Genomic DNA, 17,041 nt, shown 5'->3' on the forward strand with positions numbered 1-17,041 from the left:
AGTGGTCTATTATAGTAGAGGTAACTGAAGGGAGGGGATGTAGTGGTCTGTTATAGTAGAGGTAACCAGAATTAGGGAATGTAGTGGTCTGTTATAGTAGAGGTAACCAGAATTAGGGGATGTAGTGGTCTATTATAGTAGAGGTAACTGAAGGGAGGGGATGTAGTGGTCTGTTATAGTAGAGGTAACCAGAATTAGGGAATGTAGTGGTCTGTTATAGTAGAGGTAACCAGAATTAGGGGATGTAGTGGTCTATTATAGTAGAGGTAACTGAAGGGAGGGGATGTAGTGGTCTGTTATAGTAGAGGTAACCAGAATTAGGGAATGTAGTGGTCTGTTATAGTAGAGGTAACCAGAATTAGGGGATGTAGTGGTCTGTTATAGTAGAGGTAACCAGAATTAGGGGATGTAGTGGTCTATTATAGTAGAGGTAACTGAAGAGAGGGGATGTAGTGGTCTGTTATAGTAGAGGTAACCAGACTTAGGGGATGTCGTGGTCTGTTATAGTAGAGGTAACCGGAATTAGGGGATGTCGTGGTCTGTTATAGTAGAGGTAACTGAAGGGAGGGGATGTAGTGGTCTATTATAGTAGAGGTAACCAGAATTAGGGGATGTAGTGGTCTGTTATAGTAGAGGTAACTGAAGGGAGGGGATGTAGTGGTCTGTTATAGTAGAGGTAATTGAAGGGAGGGGATGTAGTGGTCTGTTATAGTAGAGGTAACATGGAGGGAGGGGATGTAGTGGTCTATTATAGTAGAGGTAACTGGAGGGAGGGGATGTAGTGGTCTGTTATAGTAGAGGTAACTGAAGGGAGGGGATGTAGTGGTCTGTTATAGTAGAGGTAACTGGAGGGAGGGGATGTAGTGGTCTGTTATAGTAGAGGTAACTGGAGGGAGGGGATGTAGTGGTCTGTTATAGTAGAGGTAACTGGAGGGAGGTGATGTAGTGGTCTATTATAGTAGAGGTAACTGAAGGGAGGGGATGTAGTGGTCTGCTATAGTAGAGGTAACTGAAGGGAGGGGATGTAGTGGTCTGTTATAGTAGAGGTAACCAGAATTAGGGAATGTAGTGGTCTGTTATAGTAGAGGTAACCAGAATTAGGGGATATAGTGGTCTGTTATAGTAGAGGTAACCAGAATTAGGGAATGTAGTGGTCTGCTATAGTAGAGGTAACTGAAGGGAGGGGATGTAGTGGTCTGATATAGTAGAGGAAACCAGAATTAGGGGATGTAGTGGTCTATTATAGTAGAGGTAACTGAAGGGAGGTGATGTAGTGGTCTATTATAGTAGAGGTAACTGAAGGGAGGGGATGTAGTGGTCTGCTATAGTAGAGGTAACTGAAGGGAGGGGATGTAGTGGTCTGTTATAGTAGAGGTAACCAGAATTAGGGGATGTAGTGGTCTGTTATAGTAGAGGTAACTGAAGGGAGGGGGTGTAGTGGTCTGCTATAGTAGAGGTAACCAGAATTAGGGAATGTAGTGGTCTGCTATAGTAGAGGTAACTGAAGGGAGGGGATGTAGTGGTCTGTTATAGTAGAGGTAACCAGAATTAGGGGATGTAGTGTTCTGTTATAGTAGAGGTAACCAGAATTAGGGAATGTAGTGGTCTGTTATAGTAGAGGTAACCAGAATTAGGGGATGTAGTGGTCTGTTATAGTAGAGGAAACCAGAATTAGGGGATGTAGTGGTCTATTATAGTAGAGGTAACTGAAGGGAGGTGATGTAGTGGTCTGATATAGTAGAGGAAACCAGAATTAGGGGATGTAGTGGTCTATTATAGTAGAGGTAACTGAAGGGAGGTGATGTAGTGGTCTATTATAGTAGAGGTAACTGAAGGGAGGGGATGTAGTGGTCTGCTATAGTAGAGGTAACTGAAGGGAGGGGATGTAGTGGTCTGTTATAGTAGAGGTAACCAGAATTAGGGGATGTAGTGGTCTGTTATAGTAGAGGTAACTGAAGGGAGGGGTGTAGTGGTCTGCTATAGTAGAGGTAACCAGAATTAGGGAATGTAGTGGTCTGCTATAGTAGAGGTAACTGAAGGGAGGGGATGTAGTGGTCTGTTATAGTAGAGGTAACCAGAATTAGGGGATGTAGTGTTCTGTTATAGTAGAGGTAACCAGAATTAGGGAATGTAGTGGTCTGTTATAGTAGAGGTAACCAGAATTAGGGGATGTAGTGGTCTGTTATAGTAGAGGTAACTGAAGGGAGGGGATGTAGTGGTCTGATATAGTAGAGGAAACCAGAATTAGGGGATGTAGTGGTCTATTATAGTAGAGGTAACTGAAGGGAGGGGATGTAGTGGTCTGTTATAGTAGAGGTAACCAGAATTAGGGGATGTAGTGGTCTATTATAGTAGAGGTAACTGAAGGGAGGGGATGTAGTGGTCTGTTATAGTAGAGGTAACCAGAATTAGGGAATGTAGTGGTGTGTTATAGTAGAGGTAACCAGAATTAGGGGATGTAGTGGTCTATTATAGTAGAGGTAGCTGAAGGGAGGGGATGTAGTGGTCTGTTATAGTAGAGGTAACCAGAATTAGGGAATGTAGTGGTCTGTTATAGTAGAGGTAACCAGAATTAGGGGATGTAGTGGTCTATTATAGTAGAGGTAACTGAAGGGATGGGATGTAGTGTTCTGTTATAGTAGAGGTAACCAGAATTAGGGAATGTAGTGGTCTGTTATAGTAGAGGTAACCAGAATTAGGGGATGTAGTGGTCTATTATAGTAGAGGTAACTGAAGGGAGGGGATATAGTGGTCTGTTATAGTAGAGGTAACTGGAGGGAGGGGATGTAGTGGTCTGTTATAGTAGAGGTAACCAGAATTAGGGGATGTAGTGGTCTATTATAGTAGAGGTAACTGAAGAGAGGGGATGTAGTGGTCTGTTATAGTAGAGGTAACCAGAATTAGGGAATGTAGTGGTCTGTTATAGTAGAGGTAACTGAACGGAGGGGATGTAGTGGTCTGTTATAGTAGAGGTAACCAGAATTAGGGGATGTAGTGTGTTCTGTTATACTAGAGGTAACTGAAGGGAGGGGATGTAGTGGGCTGTTATAGTAGAGGTAACTGAAGAGAGGGGATGTAGTGGTCTGTTATAGTAGAGGTAACTGGAGGGAGGGGATGTAGTGGTCTGTTATAGTAGAGGTAACTGAAGGGAGGGGATGTAGTGGTCTGTTATAGTAGAGGTAACTGAAGAGAGGGGATGTAGTGGTCTGTTATAGTAGAGGTAACCAGAATTAGGGGATGTAGTGGTCTGTTTTCGTAGAGGTAACCAGAATTAGGGGATGTAGTGGTCTGTTATAGTAGAGGTAACTGAAGGGAGGGGATATAGTGGTCTGTTATAGTAGAGTTAACTGGAGGGAGGGGATGTAGTGGTCTGTTATAGTAGAGGTAACCAGAATTAGGGGATGTAGTGGTCTGTTATAGTAGAGGTAACCAGAATTAGGGGATGTAGTGGTCTGTTTTCGTAGAGGTAACCAGAATTAGGGGATGTAGTGGTCTGTTATAGTAGAGGTAACTGGAGGGAGGGGATGTAGTGGTCTGTTATAGTAGAGGTAACTGGAGGGAGGGGATGTAGTGGTCTGTTTAGTAGAGGTAACTGGAGGGAGGGGTGTAGTGGTCTGTTATAGTAGAGGTAACTGGAGGGAGGGGATGTAGTGGTCTGTTATAGTAGAGGTAACTGGAGGGAGGGGATGTAGTGGTCTGTTATAGTAGAGGTAACCAGAATTAGGGGATGTAGTGTTCTGTTATAGTAGAGGTAACCAGAATTAGGGAATGTAGTGGTCTGTTATAGTAGAGGTAACCAGAATTAGGGGATGTAGTGGTCTGTTATAGTAGAGGTAACTGAAGGGAGGGGATGTAGTGGTCTATTATAGTAGAGGTAACTGAAGAGAGGAGATGTAGTGGTCTGTTATAGTAGAGGTAACTGGAGGGAGGGGATGTAGTGGTCTGTTATAGTAGAGGTAACTGGAGGGAGGGGATGTAGTGGTCTGTTATAGTAGAGGTAACTGGAGGGAGGGGATGTAGTGGTCTGTTATAGTAGAGGTAACTGAAGGGAGGGGAAGTAGTGGTCTGCTATAGTAGAGGTAACCAGAATTAGGGGATGTAGTGGTCTGTTATAGTAGAGGTAACTGGATGGAGGTGATGTAGTGGTCTATTATAGTAGAGGTAACTGAAGGGAGGGGATGTAGTGGTCTGCTATAGTAGAGGTAACCAGAATTAGGGGATGTAGTGGTCTGTTATATTAGAGGTAACTGAAGGGAGGGGATGTAGTGGTCTGCTATAGTATAGGTAACTGAAGGGAGGGGATGTAGTGGTCTGTTATAGTAGAGGTAACTGAAGGGAGGGGATGTAGTGGTCTGTTATAGTAGAGGTAACCAGAATTAGGGGATGTAGTGGTCTGTTTTCGTAGAGGTAACCAGAATTAGGGGATGTAGTGGTCTGTTATAGTAGAGGTAACTGAAGGGAGGGGATATAGTGGTCTGTTATAGTAGAGTTAACTGGAGGGAGGGGATGTAGTGGTCTGTTATAGTAGAGGTAACCAGAATTAGGGGATGTAGTGGTCTGTTTTCGTAGAGGTAACCAGAATTAGGGGATGTAGTGGTCTGTTATAGTAGAGGTAACTGGAGGGAGGGGATGTAGTGGTCTGCTATAGTAGAGGTAACTGAAGGGAGGGGATGTAGTGGTCTGTTATAGTAGAGGTAACCAGAATTAGGGGATGTAGTGTTCTGTTATAGTAGAGGTAACCAGAATTAGGGAATGTAGTGGTCTGTTATAGTAGAGGTAACCAGAATTAGGGGATGTAGTGGTCTGTTATAGTAGAGGAAACCAGAATTAGGGGATGTAGTGGTCTATTATAGTAGAGGTAACTGAAGGGAGGTGATGTAGTGGTCTGATATAGTAGAGGAAACCAGAATTAGGGGATGTAGTGGTCTATTATAGTAGAGGTAACTGAAGGGAGGTGATGTAGTGGTCTATTATAGTAGAGGTAACTGAAGGGAGGGGATGTAGTGGTCTGCTATAGTAGAGGTAACTGAAGGGAGGGGATGTAGTGGTCTGTTATAGTAGAGGTAACCAGAATTAGGGGATGTAGTGGTCTGTTATAGTAGAGGTAACTGAAGGGAGGGGGTGTAGTGGTCTGCTATAGTAGAGGTAACCAGAATTAGGGAATGTAGTGGTCTGCTATAGTAGAGGTAACTGAAGGGAGGGGATGTAGTGGTCTGTTATAGTAGAGGTAACCAGAATTAGGAGATGTAGTGTTCTGTTATAGTAGAGGTAACCAGAATTAGGGAATGTAGTGGTCTGTTATAGTAGAGGTAACCAGAATTAGGGGATGTAGTGGTCTGTTATAGTAGAGGTAACTGAAGGGAGGGGATGTAGTGGTCTGATATAGTAGAGGAAACCAGAATTAGGGGATGTAGTGGTCTATTATAGTAGAGGTAACTGAAGGGAGGGGATGTAGTGGTCTGTTATAGTAGAGGTAACCAGAATTAGGGAATGTAGTGGTCTATTATAGTAGAGGTAACTGAAGGAGGGGATGTAGTGGTCTGTTATAGTAGAGGAGAATTAGGGATGTAGTGGTCTGTTATAGTAGAGGTAACCAGAATTAGGGGATGTAGTGGTCTATTATAGTAGAGGTAGCTGAAGGGAGGGGATGTAGTGGTCTGTTATAGTAGAGGTAACCAGAATTAGGGAATGTAGTGGTCTGTTATAGTAGAGGTAACCAGAATTAGGGGATGTAGTGGTCTATTATAGTAGAGGTAACTGAAGGGATGGGATGTAGTGTTCTGTTATAGTAGAGGTAACCAGAATTAGGGAATGTAGTGGTCTGTTATAGTAGAGGTAACCAGAATTAGGGGATGTAGTGGTCTATTATAGTAGAGGTAACTGAAGGGAGGGGATGTAGTGGTCTGTTATAGTAGAGGTAACTGGAGGGAGGGGATGTAGTGGTCTGTTATAGTAGAGGTAACCAGAATTAGGGGATGTAGTGGTCTATTATAGTAGAGGTAACTGAAGAGAGGGGATGTAGTGGTCTGTTATAGTAGAGGTAACCAGAATTAGGGAATGTAGTGGTCTGTTATAGTAGAGGTAACTGAACGGAGGGGATGTAGTGGTCTGTTATAGTAGAGGTAACCAGAATTAGGGGATGTAGTGTGTTCTGTTATACTAGAGGTAACTGAAGGGAGGGGATGTAGTGGGCTGTTATAGTAGAGGTAACTGAAGAGAGGGGATGTAGTGGTCTGTTATAGTAGAGGTAACTGGAGGGAGGGGATGTAGTGGTCTGTTATAGTAGAGGTAACTGAAGGGAGGGGATGTAGTGGTCTGTTATAGTAGAGGTAACTGAAGAGAGGGGATGTAGTGGTCTGTTATAGTAGAGGTAACCAGAATTAGGGGATGTAGTGGTCTGTTTTCGTAGAGGTAACCAGAATTAGGGGATGTAGTGGTCTGTTATAGTAGAGGTAACTGAAGGGAGGGGATATAGTGGTCTGTTATAGTAGAGTTAACTGGAGGGAGGGGATGTAGTGGTCTGTTATAGTAGAGGTAACCAGAATTAGGGGATGTAGTGGTCTGTTTTCGTAGAGGTAACCAGAATTAGGGGATGTAGTGGTCTGTTATAGTAGAGGTAACTGGAGGGAGGGGATGTAGTGGTCTGTTATAGTAGAGGTAACTGGAGGGAGGGGGTGTAGTGGTCTGTTATAGTAGAGGTAACTGGAGGGAGGGGATGTAGTGGTCTGTTATAGTAGAGGTAACTGGAGGGAGGGGATGTAGTGGTCTGTTTTCGTAGAGGTAACCAGAATTAGGGGATGTAGTGGTCTGTTATAGTAGAGGTAACTGAAGGGAGGGGATGTAGTGGTCTGTTATAGTAGAGGTAACTGGAGGGAGGGGGTGTAGTGGTCTGTTATAGTAGAGGTAACTGGAGGGAGGGGATGTAGTGGTCTGTTATAGTAGAGGTAACTGGAGGGAGGGGATGTAGTGGTCTGTTATAGTAGAGGTAACCAGAATTAGGGGATGTAGTGTTCTGTTATAGTAGAGGTAACCAGAATTAGGGAATGTAGTGGTCTGTTATAGTAGAGGTAACCAGAATTAGGGGATGTAGTGGTCTGTTATAGTAGAGGTAACTGAAGGGAGGGGATGTAGTGGTCTATTATAGTAGAGGTAACTGAAGAGAGGGATGTAGTGGTCTGTTATAGTAGAGGTAACTGGAGGGAGGGGATGTAGTGGTCTGTTATAGTAGAGGTAACTGGAGGGAGGGGATGTAGTGGTCTGTTATAGTAGAGGTAACTGGAGGGAGGGGATGTAGTGGTCTGTTATAGTAGAGGTAACTGAAGGGAGGGGAAGTAGTGGTCTGCTATAGTAGAGGTAACCAGAATTAGGGGATGTAGTGGTCTGTTATAGTAGAGGTAACTGGATGGAGGTGATGTAGTGGTCTATTATAGTAGAGGTAACTGAAGGGAGGGGATGTAGTGGTCTGCTATAGTAGAGGTAACCAGAATTAGGGGATGTAGTGGTCTGTTATATTAGAGGTAAACTGAAGGGAGGGGATGTAGTGGTCTGCTATAGTATAGGTAACTGAAGGGAGGGGATGTAGTGGTCTGTTATAGTAGAGGTAACTGAAGGGAGGGGATGTAGTGGTCTGTTATAGTAGAGGTAACCAGAATTAGGGGATGTAGTGGTCTGTTTTCGTAGAGGTAACCAGAATTAGGGGATGTAGTGGTCTGTTATAGTAGAGGTAACTGAAGGGAGGGGATATAGTGGTCTGTTATAGTAGAGTTAACTGGAGGGAGGGGATGTAGTGGTCTGTTATAGTAGAGGTAACCAGAATTAGGGGATGTAGTGGTCTGTTTTCGTAGAGGTAACCAGAATTAGGGGATGTAGTGGTCTGTTATAGTAGAGGTAACTGGAGGGAGGGGATGTAGTGGTCTGTTATAGTAGAGGTAACTGAAGGGAGGGGATGTAGTGGTCTGTTATAGTAGAGGTAACTGGAGGGAGGGGATGTAGTGGTCTGTTATAGTAGAGGTAACTGGAGGAGGGGGAGGGGATGTAGTGGTCTGTTATAGTAGAGGTAACTGGAGGGAGGGGATGTAGTGGTCTGTTATAGTAGAGGTAACCAGAATTAGGGGATGTAGTGTTCTGTTATAGTAGAGGTAACCAGAATTAGGGAATGTAGTGGTCTGTTATAGTAGAGGTAACCAGAATTAGGGGATGTAGTGGTCTGTTATAGTAGAGGTAACTGAAGGGAGGGGATGTAGTGGTCTATTATAGTAGAGGTAACTGAAGAGAGGGGATGTAGTGGTCTGTTATAGTAGAGGTAACTGGAGGGAGGGGATGTAGTGGTCTGTTATAGTAGAGGTAACTGGAGGGAGGGGATGTAGTGGTCTGTTATAGTAGAGGTAACTGGAGGGAGGGGATGTAGTGGTCTGTTATAGTAGAGGTAACTGGAGGGAGGGAATGTAGTGGTCTGTTATAGTAGAGGTAACTGAAGGGAGGGGATGTAGTGGTCTGCTATAGTAGAGGTAACCAGAATTAGGGGATGTAGTGGTCTGTTATAGTAGAGGTAACTGGATGGAGGTGATGTAGTGGTCTATTATAGTAGAGGTAACTGAAGGGAGGGGATGTAGTGGTCTGCTATAGTAGAGGTAACCAGAATTAGGGGATGTAGTGGTCTGTTATATTAGAGGTAACTGAAGGGAGGGGATGTAGTGGTCTGCTATAGTAGAGGTAACTGAAGGGAGGGGATGTAGTGGTCTGTTATAGTAGAGGTAACTGAAGGGAGGGGATGTAGTGGTCTGCTATAGTATAGGTAACTGAAGGGAGGGGATGTAGTGGTCTGTTATAGTAGAGGTAACCAGAATTAGGGGATGTAGTGGTCTGTTTTCGTAGAGGTAACCAGAATTAGGGGATGTAGTGGTCTGTTATAGTAGAGGTAACTGAAGGGAGGGGATATAGGTGTCTGTTATAGTAGAGTTAACTGGAGGGAGGGGATGTAGTGGTCTGTTATAGTAGAGGTAACCAGAATTAGGGGATGTAGTGGTCTGTTTTCGTAGAGGTAACCAGAATTAGGGGATGTAGTGGTCTGTTATAGTAGAGGTAACTGGAGGGAGGGGATGTAGTGGTCTGTTATAGTAGAGGTAACTGAAGGGAGGGGATGTAGTGGTCTGTTATAGTAGAGGTAACTGGAGGGAGGGGGTGTAGTGGTCTGTTATAGTAGAGGTAACTGGAGGGAGGGGATGTAGTGGTCTGTTATAGTAGAGGTAACTGGAGGGAGGGGATGTAGTGGTCTGTTATAGTAGAGGTAACCAGAATTAGGGGATGTAGTGTTCTGTTATAGTAGAGGTAACCAGAATTAGGGAATGTAGTGGTCTGTTATAGTAGAGGTAACCAGAATTAGGGGATGTAGTGGTCTGTTATAGTAGAGGTAACTGAAGGGAGGGGATGTAGTGGTCTATTATAGTAGAGGTAACTGAAGAGAGGGGATGTAGTGGTCTGTTATAGTAGAGGTAACTGGAGGGAGGGGATGTAGTGGTCTGTTATAGTAGAGGTAACTGGAGGGAGGGGATGTAGTGGTCTGTTATAGTAGAGGTAACTGGAGGGAGGGGATGTAGTGGTCTGTTATAGTAGAGGTAACTGGAGGGAGGGGATGTAGTGGTCTGTTATAGTAGAGGTAACTGAAGGGAGGGGAAGTAGTGGTCTGCTATAGTAGAGGTAACCAGAATTAGGGGATGTAGTGGTCTGTTATAGTAGAGGTAACTGGATGGAGGTGATGTAGTGGTCTATTATAGTAGAGGTAACTGAAGGGAGGGGATGTAGTGGTCTGCTATAGTAGAGGTAACCAGAATTAGGGGATGTAGTGGTCTGTTATATTAGAGGTAACTGAAGGGAGGGGATGTAGTGGTCTGCTATAGTATAGGTAACTGAAGGGAGGGGATGTAGTGGTCTGTTATAGTAGAGGTAACTGAAGGGAGGGGATGTAGTGGTCTGCTATAGTATAGGTAACTGAAGGGAGGGGATGTAGTGGTCTGTTATAGTAGAGGTAACCAGAATTAGGGGATGTAGTGGTCTGTTTTCGTAGAGGTAACTGAAGGGAGGGGATATAGTGGTCTGTTATAGTAGAGGTAACCAGAATTAGGGGATGTAGTGGTCTGTTATAGTAGAGGTAACTGAAGGGAGGGGATATAGTGGTCTGTTATAGTAGAGTTAACTGGAGGGAGGGGATGTAGTGGTCTGTTATAGTAGAGGTAACCAGAATTAGGGGATGTAGTGGTCTGTTTTCGTAGAGGTAACCAGAATTAGGGGATGTAGTGGTCTGTTATAGTAGAGGTAACTGGAGGGAGGGGATGTAGTGGTCTGTTATAGTAGAGGTAACTGAAGGGAGGGGATGTAGTGGTCTGTTATAGTAGAGGTAACTGGAGGGAGGGGGTGTAGTGGTCTGTTATAGTAGAGGTAACTGGAGGGAGGGGATGTAGTGGTCTGTTATAGTAGAGGTAACTGGAGGGAGGGGATGTAGTGGTCTGTTATAGTAGAGGTAACCAGAATTAGGGGATGTAGTGTTCTGTTATAGTAGAGGTAACCAGAATTAGGGAATGTAGTGGTCTGTTATAGTAGAGGTAACCAGAATTAGGGGATGTAGTGGTCTGTTATAGTAGAGGTAACTGAAGGGAGGGGATGTAGTGGTCTATTATAGTAGAGGTAACTGAAGAGAGGGGATGTAGTGGTCTGTTATAGTAGAGGTAACTGGAGGGAGGGGATGTAGTGGTCTGTTATAGTAGAGGTAACTGGAGGGAGGGGATGTAGTGGTCTGTTATAGTAGAGGTAACTGGAGGGAGGGGATGTAGTGGTCTGTTATAGTAGAGGTAACTGGAGGGAGGGGATGTAGTGGTCTGTTATAGTAGAGGTAACTGAAGGGAGGGGATGTAGTGGTCTGCTATAGTAGAGGTAACCAGAATTAGGGGATGTAGTGGTCTGTTATAGTAGAGGTAACTGGATGGAGGTGATGTAGTGGTCTATTATAGTAGAGGTAACTGAAGGGAGGGGATGTAGTGGTCTGCTATAGTAGAGGTAACCAGAATTAGGGGATGTAGTGGTCTGCTATAGTAGAGGTAACCAGAATTAGGGGATGTAGTGGTCTGTTATAGTAGAGGTAACCAGAATTAGGGGATGTAGTGGTCTATTATAGTAGAGGTAACCAGAATTAGGGGATGTAGTGGTCTGTTATAGTAGAGGTAACTGGATGGAGGTGATGTAGTGGTCTATTATAGTAGAGGTAACTGAAGGGAGGGGATATAGTGGTCTGTTATAGTAGAGTTAACTGGAGGGAGGGGATGTAGTGGTCTGTTATAGTAGAGGTAACCAGAATTAGGGGATGTAGTGGTCTGTTTTCGTAGAGGTAACCAGAATTAGGGGATGTAGTGGTCTGTTATAGTAGAGGTAACTGGAGGGAGGGGATGTAGTGGTCTGTTATAGTAGAGGTAACTGAAGGGAGGGGATGTAGTGGTCTGTTATAGTAGAGGTAACTGGAGGGAGGGGGTGTAGTGGTCTGTTATAGTAGAGGTAACTGGAGGGAGGGGATGTAGTGGTCTGTTATAGTAGAGGTAACTGAAGAGAGGGGATGTAGTGGTCTGTTATAGTAGAGGTAACTGGAGGGAGGGGATGTAGTGGTCTGTTATAGTAGAGGTAACCAGAATTAGGGAGGGGATGTAGTGGTTCTGTTATAGTAGAGGTAACCAGAATTAGGGAATGTAGTGGTCTGTTATAGTAGAGGTAACCAGAATTAGGGGATGTAGTGGTCTGTTATAGTAGAGGTAACTGAAGGGAGGGGATGTAGTGGTCTATTATAGTAGAGGTAACTGAAGTAAGAGGGGATGTAGTGGTCTGTTATAGTAGAGGTAACTGGAGGGAGGGGATGTAGTGGTCTGTTATAGTAGAGGTAACTGGAGGGAGGGGATGTAGTGGTCTGTTATAGTAGAGGTAACTGGAGGGAGGGGATGTAGTGGTCTGTTATAGTAGAGGTAACTGGAGGGAGGGGATGTAGTGGTCTGTTATAGTAGAGGTAACTGAAGGGAGGGGATGTAGTGGTCTGCAATAGTAGAGGTAACCAGAATTAGGGGATGTAGTGGTCTGTTATAGTAGAGGTAACTGGATGGAGGTGATGTAGTGGTCTATTATAGTAGAGGTAACTGAAGGGAGGGGATGTAGTGGTCTGCTATAGTAGAGGTAACCAGAATTAGGGGATGTAGTGTTCTGTTATAGTAGAGGTAACTGAAGGGAGGGGATGTAGTGGTCTGTTATAGTAGAGGTAACCAGAATTAGGGGATGTAGTGTTCTGTTATAGTAGAGGTAACCAGAATTAGGGAATGTAGTGGTCTGTATAGTAGAGGTAACCAGAATTAGGGGATGTAGTGGTCTGTTATAGTAGATGTAACTGAACGGAGGGGATGTAGTGGTCTGTTATAGTAGAGGTAACTGAAGGGAGGGGATGTAGTGGGCTGTTATAGTAGAGGTAACTGAAGAGAGGGGATGTAGTGGTCTGTTATACTAGAGGTAACTGAAGGGAGGGGATGTAGTGGGCTGTTATAGTAGAGGTAACTGAAGAGAGGGGATGTAGTGGTCTGTTATAGTAGAGGTAACCAGAATTAGGGGATGTAGTGTTCTGTTATAGTAGAGGTAACCAGAATTAGGGAATGTAGTGGTCTGTTATAGTAGAGGTAACCAGAATTAGGGGATGTAGTGGTCTGTTATAGTAGAGGTAACTGAAGGGAGGGGATGTAGTGGTCTATTATAGTAGAGGTAACTGAAGGGAGGGGATGTAGTGGTCTGTTATAGTAGAGGTAACCAGAATTAGGGAATGTAGTGGTCTGTTATAGTAGAGGTAACCAGAATTAGGGGATGTAGTGGTCTGTTATAGTAGAGGTAACCAGAATTAGGGGATGTAGTGGTCTATTATAGTAGAGGTAACTGAAGAGAGGGGATGTAGTGGTCTGTTATAGTAGAGGTAACCAGAATTAGGGAATGTAGTGGTCTGTTATAGTAGAGGTAACTGAACGGAGGGGATGTAGTGGTCTGTTATAGTAGAGGTAACTGAAGGGAGGGGATGTAGTGGGCTGTTATAGTAGAGGTAACTGAAGAGAGGGGATGTAGTGGTCTGTTATACTAGAGGTAACTGAAGGGAGGGGATGTAGTGGGCTGTTATAGTAGAGGTAACTGAAGAGAGGGGATGTAGTGGTCTGTTATAGTAGAGGTAACTGGAGGGAGGGGATGTAGTGGTCTATTATAGTAGAGGTAACTGGAGGGAGGGGATGTAGTGGTCTGTTATAGTAGAGGTAACTGGAGGGAGGGGATGTAGTGGTCTGTTATAGTAGAGGTAACTGGAGGGAGGGGGTGTAGTGGTCTGTTATAGTAGAGGTAACTGGAGGGAGGGGATGTAGTGGTCTGTTATAGTAGAGGTAACTGGAGGGAGGGGATGTAGTGGTCTGTTATAGTAGAGGTAACTGGAGGGAGGGGATGTAGTGGTCTGTTATAATAGAGGTAACTGGAGGGAGGGGATGTAGTGGTCTGTTTTCGTAGAGGTAACCAGAATTAGGGGATGTAGTGGTCTGTTATAGTAGAGGTAACTGAAGGGAGGCGATATAGTGGTCTGTTATAGTAGAGGTAACTGGAGGGAGGGGATGTAGTGGTCTGTTATAGTAGATGTAACTGGAGGGAGGGGATGTAGTGGTCTGTTATAGTAGAGGTAACTGAAGGGAGGGGATGTAGTGGTCTGCTATAGTAGAGGTAACCAGAATTAGGGAATGTAGTGGTCTGTTATAGTAGAGGTAACTGAAGGGAGGGGATGTAGTGGTCTATTATAGTAGAGGTAACTGAAGGGAGGGGATGTAGTGGTCTGTTATAGTAGAGGTAACCAGAATTAGGGAATGTAGTGGTCTGTTATAGTAGAGGTAACCATAATTAGGGGATGTAGTGGTCTGTTATAGTAGAGGTAACCAGAATTAGGGGATGTAGTGGTCTATTATAGTAGAGGTAACTGAAGAGAGGGGATGTAGTGGTCTGTTATAGTAGAGGTAACCAGAATTAGGGGATGTAGTGTGTTCTGTTATACTAGAGGTAACTGAAGGGAGGGGATGTAGTGGTCTGTTATAGTAGAGGTAACTGAAGGGAGGGGATGTAGTGGTCTGTTATAGTAGAGGTAACTGAAGAGCGGGGATGTAGTGGTCTGTTATAGTAGAGGTAACTGGAGGGAGGGGATGTAGTGGTCTGTTATAGTAGAGGTAACTGAAGGGAGGGGATGTAGTGGTCTGTTATAGTAGAGGTAACTGAAGAGAGGGGATGTAGTGGTCTGTTATAGTAGAGGTAACCAGAATTAGGGGATGTAGTGGTCTGTTTTCGTAGAGGTAACCAGAATTAGGGGATGTAGTGGTCTGTTATAGTAGAGGTAACTGAAGGGAGGGGATATAGTGGTCTGTTATAGTAGAGTTAACTGGAGGGAGGGGATGTAGTGGTCTGTTATAGTAGAGGTAACCAGAATTAGGGGATGTAGTGGTCTGTTTTCGTAGAGGTAACCAGAATTAGGGGATGTAGTGGTCTGTTATAGTAGAGGTAACTGGAGGGAGGGGATGTAGTGGTCTGTTATAGTAGAGGTAACTGAAGGGAGGGGATGTAGTGGTCTGTTATAGTAGAGGTAACCAGAATTAGGGGATGTAGTGGTATATTATAGTAGAGGTAACTGAAGGGAGGGGATGTAGTGGTCTGTTATAGTAGAGGTAACTGGAGGGAGGGGATATAGTGGTCTGTTATAGTAGAGGTAACTGGAGGGAGGGGATGTAGTGGTCTATTATAGTAGAGGTAACTGGAGGGAGGGGATGTAGTGGTCTGTTATAGTAGAGGTAACTGGAGGGAGGGGATGTAGTGGTCTGTTATAGTAGAGGTAACTGGGGGGGGGGTGTAGTGGTCTGTTATAGTAGAGGTAACTGGAGGGAGGGGATGTAGTGGTCTGTTATAGTAGAGGTAACTGAAGGGAGCTTTAAGAGAGTTTACAAATACCACATACAATTTCACATGGTGATTACATCTTCTAATCGGATATATAGAAGTTGCCTGCTTTTCTTCTGATTATTCATCTACTGTGTTCTACCTCTATGTTAATACTACCCTCCTTTGACATCTCTGCCTTTCCCTCTCCCTCCTTCCCTCCCTTCTTTCTCTCTCCCTCCTTCCCTCCCTTCTTTCTCTCTCACTCCTTCCCTCCCTTCTTTCCCTCTCCCTCCTTCCCTCCCTTCTTTCTCTCTCCCTCCTTCCCTCCCTTCTTTCCCTCTCCCTCCTTCCCTCCCTTCTTTCCCTCTCCCTCCTTCCCTCCCTTCTTTCTCTCTCCCTCCTTCCCTCCCTTCTTTCCCTCTCCCTCCTTCCCTCCCTTCTTTCTCTCTCCCTCCTTCCCTCCCTTCTTTCCCTCTCCCTCCTTCCCTCCCTTCTTTCCCTCTCCCTCCTTCCCTCCCTTCTTTCTCTCTCCCTCCTTCCCTCCCTTCTTTCTCTCTCACTCCAACTCCCTCCCTCCCTTCTTCTCTTCCCATTTCTCTTCATCACATCCTCCCTCTGTCGTCCTTCAACAGAAGCCATTGCTCTTGCCCTGGTCTTGTTGTGGTGTAAGGTTACACTCCCATGGCATTTCGCTAGCATGATCACACTGTGGCTGTTTGCCATTACACAACACTGAAATGTGTTTACATCCACAGAACACACACTCTGCTTTGTGATTTATTGTTGCATCTTCTGTCTCTCTTCTCGTCATGTGTTGTTGCTGTATCCCCCTCTATTCATATCCACATCCTCGTTCAACCCTAGTTTCATATCTACATCCTGGTTCAACCCTAGTTTCATATCCACATCCTGGTTCAACCCTAGTTTCATATCCACATCCTGGTTCAACCCTAGTTTCATATCTACATCCTGGTTCAACCCTAGTTTCATATCCACATCCTGGTTCAACCCTAGTTTCATATCCACATCCTGGTTCAACCCTAGTTTCATATCCACATCCTGGTTCAACCCTAGTTTCATATCTACATCCTGGTTCAACCCTAGTTTCATATCCACATCCTGGTTCAACCCTAGTTTCATATCCACATCCTGGTTCAACCCTAGTTTCATATCCACATCCTGGTTCAACCCTAGTTTCATATCCACATCCTGGTTCAACCCTAGTTTCATATCCACATCCTGGTTCAACCCTAGTTTCATATCCACATCCTCGTTCAACCCTAGTTTCATATCTACATCCTGGTTCAACCCTAGTTTCATATCCACATCCTGGTTCAACCCTAGTTTCATATCCACATCCTGGTTCAACCCTAGTTTCATATCTACATCCTGGTTCAACCCTAGTTTCATATCTACATCCTGGTTCAACCCTAGTTTCATATCTATATCCTGGTTCAACCCTAGTTTCATATCTATATCCTGGTTCAACCCTAGTTTCATATCTATATCCTGGTTCAACCCTAGTTTCATATCCATATCCTGGTTCAACCCTAGTTTCATATCCACATCCTGGTTCAACCCTAGTTTCATATCCACATCCTCGTTCAACCCTAGTTTCATATCCACATCCTGGTTCAACCCTAGTTTCATATCCACATCCTGGTTCAACCCTAGTTTCATATCCACATCCTGGTTCAACCCTAGTTTCATATCCACATCCTGGTTCAACCCTAGTTTCATATCCACATCCTGGTTCAACCCTAGTTTCATATCCACATCCTCGTTCAACCCTAGTTTCATATCCACATCCTCGTTCAACCCTAGTTTCATATCCACATCCTGGTTCAACCCTAGTTTCATATCCACATCCTCGTTCAACCCTAGTTTCATATCCACATCCTCGTTCAACCCTAGTTTCATATCCACATCCTGGTTCAACTCTAGTTTCATATCCACATCCTGGTTCAACCCTAGTTTCATATCTACATCCTGGTTCAACCCTAGTTTCATATCTATATCCTGGTTCAACCCTAGTTTCATATCCATGTCCTGGTTCAACCCTAGTTTCATATCTACATCCTCG

This window comes from Oncorhynchus gorbuscha, linkage group LG10 (genome assembly GCF_021184085.1).
Source record: "Oncorhynchus gorbuscha isolate QuinsamMale2020 ecotype Even-year linkage group LG10, OgorEven_v1.0, whole genome shotgun sequence".
NCBI classification, from domain to species: domain Eukaryota; kingdom Metazoa; phylum Chordata; class Actinopteri; order Salmoniformes; family Salmonidae; genus Oncorhynchus; species Oncorhynchus gorbuscha.